This window comes from Solanum lycopersicum, chromosome 9, assembly GCF_036512215.1.
Source record: "Solanum lycopersicum chromosome 9, SLM_r2.1".
Lineage (NCBI taxonomy): Eukaryota > Viridiplantae > Streptophyta > Magnoliopsida > Solanales > Solanaceae > Solanum > Solanum lycopersicum.
The window spans coordinates 46,710,319-46,726,488 of NC_090808.1; the positions used below are offsets into that span (position 1 = coordinate 46,710,319).

Consider the following 16,170-nt stretch of genomic DNA (forward strand, 5'->3'; position numbering starts at 1 on the left):
TAATGTATTTTGGGGTGATATAAATATATGTAAATTTATCTACAATTGATTAAGGTTAATTGGCTTTGCAAGAGTTTTACATGAGTTTGAAAATTTGTTTGAAATCAATAATGACAAACTCGGGTGGAGATGGTGGTGACAACAATGAGTTAGAGATGGTGAAAAATGAAAAGATTTGATTTATATTGCTGTTGACACCCAATTTTGACCATCTCCGATAGAAATTAATTCATGAGCTTCTTAAATTTTCCAAGCAATTTAAAATAATTAGTTTTATAAATTTTTAAGGAAAAAAATAAAGTTTGTGTCATTTTGAATAGTTTTGTCATTTCTTATAACTTTTGAATAATACATATATTTTACATAATTATGTATATAATTAGTATATTTTATGATTATTCAAAAAACCAACTCAAAAATATTTTAATTTTAGTAAGTATTCTATTTAGCTAATATAGTTTAAATTATGGCTATATTTTGAACCACTATTTTACAATTATAATAATTATATTACTAAATTAAAGAAGCTCGTTGATTAATTAATACAAATTCGTTTTATTTAAGGTTTAGCCGAATTTATTATCTTAACTCAATTTGGCTATTTATCAAATTTAACCCATTCTTTAAATCCACCAAAAGATCTTAGTTTTGGGCCACTTACACACTCCCTTTAATTTCCAGGCCCATTTGTATTTCTTCTTCTCCCAGCCCACTTCAGCAACCCAACACTTCTCCCAAACCCCAAGCCTAATAAATTTCCAGCCCACCTCATTCCCTTCCAGGCCCACTTTATTTTCAAACACCCAGGCCCAATTACATAGCCCATTCCGTTTTAATTAATTCCCAACCCAATTCCCCTTTTCCCTTTCCCTCCAACCTTACCCTTTTTAAAATTCAAAATTCAAAATTCAAATTTTAAATAAATTTCCCCCTCTTTTGGCCATAATTTGCCTTATAAATAATCCCCATCTTCTTTATTGTTAGGGGGTTGGTTGAGAGAAAAGAAGAAAAGAGGGAGAAAGAAAAAGAGAAGAAAAAGAAGAAAAAAAAGAAAGGGATGGTTTTTGGAGAGAATTTTTTTTTTTACATCTTGTGATAGAAAAGAAAAGAATTATTGAAAGAGTTTATTCATAGAAAGATTTTACAATAGTTTAAGCACACCTATTTATCTATTGAAGTTGAATTAAAAACAGAAGGATTGCGGGGTTTTTGATTATCATTTGAATTCGAAGTTGTGTAGTGGAAGGTCATCCCTTTGCTCGTTTCGTCTCTAGCTCGCTGCCCCGAAGAAGGTGAAATCCTTTTTTTTTTCTTTCTTCTTTTTTAGATGTTGTCATTCCACCTTGCTAACTATTTTTTTTTTGTTTTGTTTTCTTGTGTGACATCGATTCGAGTCCACTTTGGATTCCATTCTTGCATTCCTCGTTGAGCCATAAAGGCTCAAAACACTTTTCCCGAGTCAGCCAACCCCCTGAGAGGATGTACAGGTCGAAAGCAAAACCATTGGAGAGCTGCTGGAAGTAGCGGATTGCAGGCATTTGGCTGCGATTTTTGTTTTGAAGCTGTGTATATGGTTTATACACAATATATACACTGTGATACAGGTCAAAAATCCACAAGAGGCCCAAACTCAAAATCTGAATTGACGACAGGGCAATTACGTTTCTGGAAAGGAGTTTTCAACTTCCAAAAGTTGAAAAACAGGCTTATATATAGCCTGTATACACAGATATACAGGTATGATATACTATATATATGCTCAAAAAATATGATTGGCAGGGGAACATAGAGGAACGCCTATTCTAATTAAAATTCGGAATTAGGCAAACAATGCGGACGTAGGGTGCAGCCCGTATACATCAGTATACATTATCGGGTGATGATATACACTTGTTAAGTAAGTTTTAAAAAAATGATACAAGTACAAATACGCAGGGCAATACAGGGAAAAATAATGAAAATATGTATTTAAACAGGTGCAGGGCTCAAAAGGTCCAAAATGGATGCTGATATACACTGTATACAACAGTATACATCGTTTGTATACTTTATGTCTCCTTTTTCAGGAAATTGGGTCAAGGCCCTTCAGTCCCCTTTTATTAACAGGCCCAATGACCATTTGTTTTTGCAGGTTTTTTTTTTAAAAAAAGGGCCCAAATCTAAGTAAATAGATTAGGACAGGTGGGCCAAAGCCCAATTGGATGGATTTGGGCAATCAAACCCAAGTTCAAATATTTTTCTCTCTTTATTTATTATTTGTTTGAATTAATTAGTGTTTTGGTAGAATTTTAATAATCTCCTAAAGAGTAGCCATTTTTCATTATTTTAAATTTTACTATTTTATTCACTTTTATCACCATTTAGTTTTCCTTAAATTAATTCCCTCTAAACATTTTCCTTAAGAAAAAAAAAGTAAAAAGAATGAAATAAAAAATATCAAAATGAATTTTCTCTTTACTTAGTTAAAAATTTTATTTTAAAAGTCATTTAGTCAAATCGCCGGTCAACCGCAAGTTAGCGGGCATCCCGAGGGCCTAACACCTTCTCGAGATGTACATTGAACTTCGAACCCTTTTCAAATGATTTTTAATCTGTTTTTAAATCTTTTGAAGTTTTTCTTGATTCTATCAAAAATCAAGTGGCGACTCCGATTTTGAAGGTCGGTTTTTCTTAAACAATAAGATTAATTGATTTTTCGAAACCTAGTCAATTTTTTCTCATTTAAACCAATAATCAGTAGTATTTTTATTTTTTTAAGTAAAACAATTGCTACGGAGAAGAAAGAAAAAAATAAGAACAATTTTTTAAAAAATAAATATATTTATTGAAAAGAGATATTTTTAAAAAAATGTTAATATTGTTTTGGCTGCTCACTCTCTCAAAGAGAGTGAAATACACTCACTTTGCCAGGTAAGCATTTAGGGAGTTAATAATTTTAGTTTTATAAATCCAGGGGGCTAATAGGGCCCTCGTAAAGTATGAATGTGTAATTAGGTACCGTCTATAGATTAGAGGGGCTATTGACCATTTTCTCTAAATTTTGTTTACATGTTTTAAAAAAAATATAAACTCGTGGATCATTTTTTTGTATTTTTAAAAAAATTCTAAGCATGATATGAAATTCCCAAATCATGATTTTTTTGGAGAGTATGAGATTTTATATGAAACACTCCAAAAATACAATTACCTAGGCTAGAGCCTAACATAATGAATAATGACTTAAAAATGATTAAACGATGTCTCTTGACCTAAACTAATGTAATTAACATGATTTTGAAGTATTAGAGCATAAACGTCAAGAAACGACCATGATGTCTAGAAACTAGTGAAATTGATCTAGTAGGTGTTCTTAGGTCTTGTGATGGCTTGAGAGTGTCGCATGAAGGACAAATCTCGTAAAAATACATTAAATAGGTAAAAATATATTTTTAGGATCAAAATATTCAGGTTCTAATCCCAAAATTAATTTCGTGAAAACTTCTGGGAACACCTCTGCAACACAGATTTATTCCGCGATGAAAACTCCAAAAAAGTCAAGTTAGACTCAATTATAAAGTCCAACCAAGTGAGGGTGTTTTGGGTATTTTATAGGATTAGTATATTGACTTTAAGTCATTTTACACTCATTCCCACATTAAAACAAATCCCCAAATTAAAAATCCAATTGCTCTCACTTCTCTATAGATTGTTTCACTACACAACGACCCCTTTGAAGAAGATGATTAAGATTCAAGTAGGGCTCAAGGACAAGTATTTTCTCCATTAATCTTTAAGGATTGACAAGGTATTGTAACGTATCATTCTTGGGACTCCTTTACACAAGAGGTTCTTTCAAACTGATTTTTCAATGTTCTCCCAACTTTCTAGAAATCACTGAAATTTGTGGCTCACCTTTAAACTTTTCATGAATAATTTGAGTTATTATCTTAGGTTTTTTGCCTAATTCCTTATAGACCCATGAATGTCCCTCTTCTCTTAACCCTAACTCTTGAATTATGTTAATTAATTATTAGAGGTGATGTAATGAAGTATGTTCTTGTATAATTGACTTTTATATGATAATTATAAAATATTTGATGGGTAAATATCTTGGATTCGGGATGAAGTCTTGAAAGAGTTCTTGGAGTCCATTTGTAAGATCTTCTAGGTCGTGATCATTCTATTGTAGTATTGTTGGTTTATCTTTGGTAATGTTGATTAATTGAAGTATGAATGATGAAGTTATGGATGTATGATCATTCAATGAATATGATAATTGTGAGATGATGATAGTTGTGCTATTATTAGGGGTTGAAGGTAATTCTCATGTACATCTTATGACTATGCTATGAAGTAATGTTCTCACATGATATTAGGTTGTGATTAAAGGATTTTCCTATCCTAAAACCTATGAGATATGATCATGTTATATGAGGAGATAAACTCATAAAACCTATGTTACAAATTTATGTTAAGGAAGACTTAAAGATACTTCAAAAATGGAATTTAGCTTAGCACCGAGTTAACTTGACAATGAGAGGTGTTCCTTCATAAAGGAAGATAGGTTCACCCGATGTTCTCATGACGTGGAAACTACAATTCTAAATCAGTATAAAGAGGGTTTCTAGCAACAACCTCCTAGTTCCTTAACTATGTGCCCACATTGGAAACCTTTGCTAGTGGATCCACCTAAATGTTATATGAATGTTTATGTCTTACCTTGACAAGTAGGACACCCTCATTTCAGTGTGAGGGGATGATAACGGTTCCATGTAGCCAACATGGTCAATGCAGGTATGGAGAAGTTTCCCGAATGTTAAAATGAATGAATGAAACTATGAAGATTTACACTAACTAGGACTACTTAAGTGGTGTCACTTAGTGTAGGTAAGGATATGAGGCTTTTACATTGCACAAGTGGTTCTTGAGGGAAACTCTAAGGTAGTTTATTTATGTATATACGTTATGAATAAAATGCATGATGTTGGTTTCATATGATAGGTATGATATTGATTTCACTTGATATACATGATGTTGGTCAAAATTGGTGTGTATGGTATTGACAACACTTAATATGATAATGTATGAGGTAAAACACAATGCTTATGATCTCTTTGTTAGTTTATTTGGTTTATGTGAGGTTATGGGGCTTCACATACATATTGCACTAGTAGACTTGGATTGGGGTTATAAGTAGAGACTTGTGACATATTTGATGAAATGGATTCTAAATATTAAATGTTGACTATGGTTCTATTTTGATGTTACGCTTGAATAAGAATATGTCTTGTTGTTGTTGTGATATGGACTTGTATATGATTCTTATAATGTGCATAAAGGCTTTTAAAGTTAACATAGCATGCTTATAACAAAATGTCTTGTGGTGCATTTTTTCAAATGGTTCACTTGCATATGTTTCCATACTTAGTACATGTGGTTCGTAATAACTCATATCTCTTCTATTTTCTGCACAAATATAGGATCGGCCATTGAGTTGATTCAACGCCATTTTCTTAAGAAGCTTGGATTGTTTCCCAGGTTGGTGAGTCCTCAAGTTCGAGGACAAAATGATTCTAGCTTTAGTTGTTTTGCTTATATTAAAATACATTGTTCTACTTATCCTATTTAAAGGGCTTTGTTGTAAAAATTTTTATAAGACTTGTAATTATGTAAGGTCTAAGTCCAATATCATACTCTTATGTCTAGATGGCAATATGAGACAAGTTATCTTTCTATTTTGATATATGAAGTGAAATTGAACTTCAAATTAAAAGTTTTAAATTTTCCTCTTTTATCCTATCTATTATGCGATGAGAAATGCTAACGTCTTGTATAAGTCATGGTCGGCCACACCGATTACGTCTGGGGGTACTCTAGGTTCATAACACTATCTCATTATGTGAAATCACTAGATCGAATCAACATGAAATCACATTTCCAAACACTGATTTCATCTCACTATTTCATGTTATGATATGGTCTCGCATAGACAAACTCCTACTTGTTAAAGTTTGTTATGTCCTAACATGTCACTTTATGATACTACTTTGTCATAAAATTGAAGCATAAGTGACCTAGCCTTAGAGCCTGCTTGGTATTGCTGTTGGAGGGACAAAAACAATTATTTTGAGAAAAATATATTTTTTTAATAAGAAAGTGTTTGACTATAATCAATAAATTTGCGTCTGCTTTTTTGTGCAATTGGAAAGAAGCTAAAAGTTTCTGCTTTCTGGGAAAAAAACAGACATAGAAGCAGAAAATTAATTTTTACAAGACCAATATATCCGTTACGTATTTCTATATTTACCCATATATCCCTTATTAATTAATTACTCTTATAACTTTGGTAAAAGTTTCATTTAAGATTCTTTTAAAAGTACTTGTAGTCGTCAAAAAGTGTGGTACGAACAACCCTCGGCGCCATAAATTGGGATCGTAGATCCACTCGACGATATGTCGTTTGGTCAATTCCATCGCCTTTCTACTTGGCCTTCAACATCTTCAAGTTCTATAACTTTTGGCGATAAGGTACTGCATCACAAAAGATTTCGGCAACTCACCGACTACTCTTTTATATCGCTGATTTGATTTTATACTTCAGAGCTTGGCACACTGGAACATTAGGAGAAATCTTGGCCATTCGGCGACTCATCGAATGGTTTAGGCGATCCTCATGCCTTCTTTTATTTTTTTTCTTCAGTTGCCTTGTTCCTTTTTGCTCATTAGTTTTCATGCTTTGTTCTCCAATCGAAATACCTAAAACTCAAGGATTTGGCACAAAATATGCATTCGAGGACACTAATTCTATTAAAATAAAGTCCTAAATGTGTCCAAATTGAGGACTCATCAACACCCCAAATTTAAACATTTGCTTGTCCACAAATAAAACTCAATTGAACGGTTCAAAAGGATGTCTCAAACAGTGATACACAAGATTCAATCATGAATCCACACAACAAGACTGAACTTACTCATACAAGGATCATTTGTGCACTCACATATTCAAGTTATGGCTCACCATTATCAAAGAATCTCAAATTCGGAATACTTGTGACAAATGACTCAAATTCCCTCACACAAAGAAGGATTCCACATTCACACATAATAGTTCATCAATTTAAAGATCCAGAATCAATCGTAATGCTCACACTCACAAAGATGAAGACAATACATGACTTCACCCATGGGTTTGCTTATATTTTCCAATCAACCCTAGTTTCAACTCACTCAATATTAAAAAGGGTTTTCAAGGCTTGTAATAGTGATGAGTGCATAGGTACGATCATTTAGGCTCAATAAATATTATCCTCTTGAAATATGGTGTGAAAAACACTTCCTTCCCATTTCTTTATCTTTTTCATTTCTGCTCAGAAGTCATCCCATTATTCATCTTCCATGGACTGTTGGGAACCCCAATTTATTTTCATTTTCACATCTTTATTCCAAAAAATTTAATTCATTTTTCTTTTCTCTTTTTTTTTGTATGGAGGGGTTCAATTTTTCTCAAAACCATAGGTCAAGAGGAACTCCGTTGCAGTTTTTGATTTATCTTCTATTTTTACCACACCCCAACTAAGTTGGCTATTAAAACAAACCACAAATCATGAGAATTATGGGTGTGTCATCAAGTTTCTTTCAAGAAAAAGGTTAAGGCTCAAAGGGTGTTCAAACAGAGTTTATGTACTCACGAGGTTGACCACAAAAGAAGTATAATGTCAAATTATTTACACTTTTTTAAAGATGAATAAGATCATATAAAGATATTGCATCACTTAGTCAACCAGACCAATTGGGAAAATTCAAGGTGTCATCATGCATGGTTCACGACAAGCTCATAACACAAGGCATTGACACCAATATCAAACAAGACTTCACACTTTCTCTAGTGTGCAATGTTCATCACAAGAGACTCAATTTGATAACTTGCAAGTTACAACAAGATGCAAAGAGTTCACATATTGCCTATGCAACTTCATTTGGCCTCATCGTAGTCGCACATCATTTTTGCTTGATTATGAACACTATTTAAGTCATCGCTATTGATCAAAACTGATACTCAAATTTTCAAGAGAACAACCACATTAATTACAGACAATAGGTGGCACATAAATAAAGTCATTTGTCCTCAAATACAAATAAAAATAACCAAAAGTGAAAAAAAGTAAGATAGAGAGGAAGCTAAAGAAGAATCCTTTCTACTCATTCGCTCTGTCTGTCTGGGCATCAGTGTTCGGTGCATCAGTCTGATCTCAGGCCTTAGTACCCTAAGTCATAATTGAAGAACCAACTCTGCTAGTCCTTTCTATGGTGATGTCTATAAGAAACATATGGCGCGCAGTCTCAACTATGGCATCCTCCAAATCTTCCAAATAATCAAAGACCCCATCATCATGTTCCTTGATCTGCTCCTCATTGGTCTCTGCCTTCGAGTCATCAGCTTCTCTATTATCCCTATGTGCATCTTTAGTGGTGACCAGAGGAACCTGTAAAGTCTTGGGGGCATACATTTCATTTGAGGCCTCCAAAAATAAGTGAAGTCAGTAGAATCTAGTCTAAATCCTTCATCAAGTCACCTATTTCGGCCTTCAAAGCCGTCATCTCAGAGGCCTCCCTTTACCTTCTCTCTTAAGCCTCAACTCTCTCGGTGGAAATGTCACTATAAGTTTGGAGGAGGTAAGTGCAGCACGGATGACATTCTCAACCATCCATGATATGTATTTCTCAAGTCATGTTTCCCTCACGTCAGCTGTATGAGACAGATACCCATCTTTACGATCATTACCTGAGTATCTTTGTTTATTGGGAGGAAGTAGATGTGCTTGGAGTATGTGAAGAAGAGTAGGGGCAGAAGTACCTGAAGCCCCAGAGGCCGGAGGAGGCATAAATACTTATATAGGTACCAAATCTATATTCACCTCTCAGGATTGTCCACTGGAGCTGCCCTCCTCCTTCCAGCCTCTTTTCTAGTGTAGTCAACCTCTATACACTGAATGTTTGTAGAAAATGAAAAAGTAACCTAAAAATCTCTATTAACTACCTAAGTCACACCGGTACAAGTTCGCAATCAAGAACGAGAATGGTAGGTAGGTCTACCTCTGCTTCGCCCTTATGTCCATATCCTGCTCTAAGATAAACCCTATGTCAATACTCTTTGTGGGCATGATCATCCTAAGGTAGGATACCTTAGGGTGAAGGAGGAACGACTCGGTCATGGATGATATGATGGTGCTGCTGATAAATCAAAACCAGAAATGAGCAACAATTATAAAGTACATCTTCTTGATATAGACCCAGCCTTGATCCACCTTGGAGTGGTATTGGAAATCAACAGTGCCAACAATCTCTTCAGATCATCCAAGGAGTACGTTATGGGTAGTCCTCAAAGTCCAATGCAACACCTAGAGCTCTGTCAAGTACATTGTTAATATGGCATCATTGTATGCGACCTTCTTTATCCAAACCATGACCGACTTCACTATTCTTAACACATTGAACTTCTTCTTGCTTTTAGAGACCAGTTCACCATATGCAGAGTAGAACTCCCGAACTCATGATGAAATATAAGAGCCTTGGATCCTGGTGAACTTCTCAAATTTGTGGAAGTGGAGGGTGTTCCTCATGCGGGAGTATTTGCCATCATGACCCTCTACAGATAACAGAATCTCCTCAAGAATAGTTCACAATCCATAACCTTTTAACAAGTTCAGAATCCTAGAGGAGGAATGAACGGTGGAATAGGGGAGTTGGCACAACATTTGCTTGTGTGGGAATCATAGGAATTTAGCTGAGTCAGGGCGATATCTGGCACAGATGTCATCCCTCCAAAACTTTAGTGTTTTCTCATCCTTAAACTTAGATAAAGCACCATGCGAGCCAATAGTGACTCTATCATATATGAGTCTCTTGCCCTTGCCTTTGTTACCTGGTGGAGGTTCTTGCCTACCCTTCTTGGGAGGATTTGATTCCCCTTCATTTACAATAATTTCATGTACTCTTTTCCGGGGTGGCATGTCAATATTTGTCCATACCATGTCTGCATAACATTAGGAAAAAGTTAGAAAACATTCAACCAAATCTTAGAAAAACTATTGCAGATAGAGTCACCGAACCAATCGGCAAGCTGCCGAATTACTTTGGCGAGCTAGATTGGGCTCGTCTAAGATATTGGCTCAAAAATCCTATAAAACTGACAAATTGGCGATGGGAATGTCTTTCGGCGAATCGCCAACATCCTTCGGCGAGCCAGGTTAGTTCGCCAAAAGTTAGATGCTAAAAGAGCTAAGGGGTGCACACTAAGAGTTACGTGCCTACTTTCCACCCAACTTCTCAAATTCAACCCCACTACCAACAAAACCAAAACCAAAGCATGCATAATTCAAACTAAACTAAGACCCATAGCACCCATCACCCCTGGGTACTCAAACTTCTCCCAGTTTCGCCAAATTTTGTCATTTGACGACTTTTTCCATTAAGAATGACATCCACACTTTATCATTGGGGAAATTTCATCACTTGGCACAACTATGGGTTACTTAGACTTCACCCAACTAGATCCAATAAACATGCAAGCAACCCCACAAAATTTAATTTTTTTTAAGCAAATAAATACGAGATTTCAACAAGAAAAGAAATCTGAGAGGCCCAACACACATTAACACAATAATAACATTTTCAAATCAGTGCATGATTAGAGAAATAAACTTGGGGTTCAGAAAACCAACCTTTTATGACGATTAAGATAAGATTTAAATGCTAGGCGGTAATGTAATCCTGATTCGAGCACAAATCAATGACTAAAATACTAAAGAAATGCAAATATATAGACAATAGAGTGAGAGTGTAAGTTCGAGAAGATATAAAGTGAAGGAGTTTGAAGTTTAAATCTTTGGCCATTTAAAAACCGTCCAATTTTGGCCCATTCGACGACATTTCTCAGACTCTACTATCTACTCAGCGATATGTTGAGTGGTCACTTACCCAACTGAGTTTTATAGTACCTCCAGTTATTGTGGAGGTCCAAATGAGGAATTAAATTAGGATCGCCGATCTAGTTGGCGATTTGCCAAGTTACTCCTGGATTTACATTAGTTACTGCCACAAAATATGCATTTGAAGACACTAATTCTATTCAAATAAAGTCCTAAATGAGTCCAAATTGAGGACTCAAGTAGTTCATGGAGATGCGAAAGAAGGATATGGAAGAGGTTCCCACATCTTGTACTAATATTAGAGAATCGAGGTGGAGTATTTAAAGATGAGGCTGAGAAGAAGAAGGTAGTTCCTCTACTTCTACATTGCCTCCCAAAGCTGTGTTTCTTGGCCCCCGCTCTTTTAGGCTGCATTACTCCAGATGCGGGAAGTTAGCCTATTGTATGGATTATGATTATTTAAGGATGAGGTGGAGAGGAACAAGGCAGCCCCAGTGGACTATTCACTAGTTGTGGACACATACACATTACCTGCATATGCACCTTTATCTACTTAGGCCCCTGGGCGTTCAGGTACTTCCAATGTTATTCCTGTTGACATCCTAGTTCCTATGCTTCTGCATTGCCTCCTAGAGCTGATATCATTGTCGTTTCTCAGCCCTCGCTCACTTAGGCTGCATTACTCCATATTGGGGAAGTTAGCCTATTCTACGGATCATCATGTTGCCAGACTTGAGGCCTTTATTCCAGGCATCTCTTGCAGATGTTGTGACACCCTTGAGTGCTACCGTTGATGCCTTTGTGATTAGGATAGTGGTGAGCGCGACCAAGGGGCCACCGAGGAGGTGATGACTTTTAAAGCCTTTCTTGGTGCACTCAGGAGTGATGTGGATCAACTGTAGTTCATCGATATGTCCATGATATTTGGGATGGTGGATATTCCTGATGTGCTAGTTCAGCAAGACACTCCTCTGGCTACCACTAGAGATGATGTTTGAGTTGAGGAAGTAGTTGATACTGAGTCCGAGGTTGAAACGGATGAGGAGATGTTTGGGGTTGCTGAGGAGGCTTCTTACGAGGGCATTATAAAGAGTGAGGAGTCCATGATAGATGCAGTTGTGCTGATATCTTTGGCGGATGCACCTTTACAGCCCCAGTGGAGATGTTATTTCTTATGAGTTGACTCATGGCACTAATGCCCAAGATTAAAGTACTACTCTCGGTATTGATGCAAAAATAGACAGAGCGACTGTGATATCTTTTTACCTCTCTCTCTCTCTTGTTTTATTTTACTATTGGATATTTATTGCTTGCATTTGAGGATAAATGACTTCTGTTTTATGGTGGAGTGAGGCCCACCTTGTGTGATTATTTTTCTGTATATATTGGGGTTTTGAGCTATATATTGTGTTTAACACTGTTTTTGTGGATGTTTGAGCTTGTGGATCTTTGCTTTAATTATAAAGATTTTTGGCCCTTCCAAAAACTTTTCTGCCACTTATTGATTATGTTTGAATGTGGTTGTTCTCTTGCAAATTTGAGTATCAGCCTTGATCAATATAGATAACTTAAATAGTGCTCATAGTCAAACAAAAATGAATTTGCATCTATGATAAGGACAAATGAAGTTGCATAGGCAATATGTGAATTTATTACATATCATTGTTCCTACCTAATTATGAAATTGAGTCTTACACTAGCAAGAGTGTGGAGCCTTTTTTTAACATTGATGTCAATAACTTGTGTGATATGAGCTTACCGTGAACTATGTATGACGACACCTAGAATTTATCTCGTTAGTCCGATTGACTAAGTGATGAAATCTCTAGAAATGATCCTAGACAACTTTAAAGATGCGTGAAGCAATTTGACATTATACCTCTTTTGTGGCCAACCTTGTGATTGTGGCATTCTTGTTTGAACACTCTTTGAGCCTTACCCTTTTCTTCGAAGAAACTTGATGAAATTGTGACCTTTCTTGATCCATCACTCTTAATCCTCATGATTTTTGGTCTATATTCATGTCCAACTTAGGCCAAAAGCCTCTGTTGGGGGTGTGGTGAAAAGAGAAGGTAGATTAAGAACTACACAGAAGTCCCTTTTGACCCATGGTTTTGAGAAAGATGGAAGGCTTCCATACAAAAAAGAGAGAAAAACAAAAAAAGAATGAAAAAGCTTGAAATAAAGTTGTGAAAGTGCAAAAGAATATGCGGTATCCTATATTCCATGGATAAAGAATAATTGGGTGACTTTTGAGCATAAATGAGAATGATGAGGGAAAGGGAAGAAAATGAGTGTTCACTCCACATTTCATGAGGATAACAACCACTGATCCTAAATGACAATACCCTTACACTAAGCCCCATTACAAACTTTAAAGAGTCCTTTTTTATCTTGAGTGAACATAAACAAGTGTTGATTGGAAATAAGGGAAAACCTATCCGTGAAATCATGCATTATGTTCATGTTTGTGAGTGTGAGTGTTGTTTTTTATTCCGAAGCTATAAATTATTGAACCATTGTGTGAATATGGAATCATTCTTTGTGTGAGGATATTTGATAACCTTTGTTGAGCTTTAACTTGCATTTGAAGCAAGTATTGCAAATTTGAGAATCTTTGAGAATGGTGAGTCATAACATGAATCTTTTAGTGCACAATTTATCCTTGCATGAATAAGTTGAATCTTCTTGTGTGCATCCGTGAGTGAGCCTTCTGTACCATTGTTTGAGACATTCTTTTTTCACTGTTGAACTCTAATTTGACTTGAGGACAAACAAGAGTTTAAGCTAGGGTTGTTGATGAGTCAACAAATTGGAGTCATTTAGAGTTTCATTTGTATAGATTTAGTATTCTCAAATGCTTATTTTGTGCTAATAACTGATCAAAACTCTTGATTACCAGGTATTTGGTTGAGGAGCAAATCATGGACACTAACGAGTAAAAAGGAACAAGACAATTATAAGAACAAGTGAAGATCACCTAATCCATTAAGGGGTCATTTGGTACAAAGATCAATAATGCAGGGATATTAGTAATATAGAGTTTAGTAATGCAGGGATTGGTAATTCAGGGATTAGTAATGCAGGAATTATTTTTAGGTTCATTGCTTCTTACCTAATTTTGTGTGTGGTTTAAAAGTTTACAAAAAAAAAAGTGTTCAAATTATACCATAGAGTTATTATGAGATTTTCTATTTCATATAATTGAGTCAAGGTAGATAATTAACGGAGAACATTATTTTTTATAACATTTTTAACTAGCTAGGAAAATAAAAATTTTATCCTCATGTTCACTATTTTCTCACTTAAATTATTTGAGCGTAAATAATTGTCATCTTAATAAATTGAAGTTAATATCTCAAAAGGTTAGAGAAAATTTATTGTACTTTTTTTAGTATTAATAAATTTTAAAAAAACTCTTTATCATAAAATAAAATAAAAATAAAAAATAAATATAGCAAAAAAAGTTAAACTATTTTTATACTCGAGATCTCTCTCTCTCTCTGTGTGTGTGTGTGTGTGTGTGTGTATTTGATGACTTCTCCATGTGTCAAATGCGTGAAATTCACATGTCACCATAGATCTGGTCATGGCTTTTTGAGGGTATAATTATTTCATTTTTAAACAATTCAGGGGTTGACAGGACTCACGTGAAGTTTAAGTGTGTAGTTGAAAAATCTGGATATAATGTTGAGTGGGCATTTGGCTATTTTCTCTACAATTCATAATCACATCATTACTTTTTAAAATTTATTATTATCACCAACAAAAAATTTACTATCACTTTAAAAATTGTGAACATAAATGATAAAGAAGGAATTGATTTGGTGAATATAAATAAGAACGAAGAGGGTAACACATTTTTGGTTTTTCATAATTAAAAAAAAAACTCTTTCTCAGCTACATATAAAAATGTTTAAAGCAATTTAATAAGAAAATATAATATTGGTGATTTATGTTTGATAATTGCTACTTCCAATATGTTCGATTTTAACACTACACTAATGCACTGAAAATGTGTAATTGCACAAAAGTGAAATAAGGCATGAACTATCATGATATTGACATATAAGTAAAAATTATCATAACTTGTATTGTGTTACATAAATATTTGCGAGAATACCAAAGAAATAATGAAATGTTTATAATTTATGAGCATAAAAAATACATTTATAAATGATATTGACAAACAAATGACTCAAAGTAACAATATTGATTTGTCTATATTTTTAAATGCATACAAACAGATATGTAATTTCATTTTTTGATTTAAAATCAGTATTTGGTTGATTTTATCTTTTCATTTATAATCATGAGATAATAGAAAATCTTAAGAAAATCTCTTAAGAGTTGAAAATTTTATTTATTGTTATATTTTAAGATTCATAAAAATTCACTACCAAATAATAATCATAAAGTAATACATAATATAATAACAACTACCAAACATACGTGATTGAGATATACATGTTCAACGTGAGAATTTGTTCACACTATATGGGAGGATTATATTAAATACTAGTGCAGTATAATTTATGTTCAATTTTTTAACTGAATTAAAGTTTGATCAATCAAAATTAGATGAGACAGTTACTTAATGGAGAACAAATAGCTTTGTAATAATTTATTATGCAATTTTATGAATTTTTATTTATTTGGTAAGATTAAATAAATAATTTAGGCTATTTTAATAATTTTACAACTTATGAAATTCTTATGTTTATGAGAAATATACAATCAAATATGTCATATCTTTTGTCCAAATAAAACTTCTAACTTTAATTTTAATAAAAAACTTCTAACTTTATCTCATATATCATAGTTTCATATCACATGATCAAATAGTCTAAAAAAGCATATTTTCTATTATTTGCTATTGGTCCACTAGTGGACTAATAAATCTTGTATGTCATAGAAAGAAAAGATTCTCTAATAAAGTTACATCGTCTGTCTAAATAAAACTTCTAACTTTAATTAAAAAAAAATTCTAACTTTATTTAATATATCATAATTTCAGATAACATGATCAAACAATTTTAAAAAAATAAAAAGCATATTATTTACTATTTGCTATTGGCCCACTAGTGGACTAATAAATCTTGTATTTCCTAGAAAGAAAAGATTCTCTAATAAAGTTAATTTTGGTGGAAAAAATTTATAATAGATGAGGGATTGATATGATGTGGTAGACAAAAGTTGTATGAGGTTCCTCTTAAAATTTGCAAGTGGATTATTGGGTCCTATTTTCATAAAAATGGGCCGA

At 34.0% G+C, this 16,170-nt stretch overlaps 1 long non-coding RNA gene across 1 annotated transcript; it reads left to right on the top strand.

Annotated features, from left to right (window-relative positions):
• The first annotated feature begins 981 nt into the window (after window positions 1–981).
• LOC104649221 (uncharacterized) lies at window positions 982–5,752 on the top strand. The gene is made up of 2 exons (XR_003248163.2): window positions 982–3,784; window positions 5,460–5,752. It is a non-coding gene; the product is annotated as an uncharacterized lncRNA (long non-coding RNA).
• The last annotated feature ends 10,418 nt before the right edge of the window (window positions 5,753–16,170 follow it).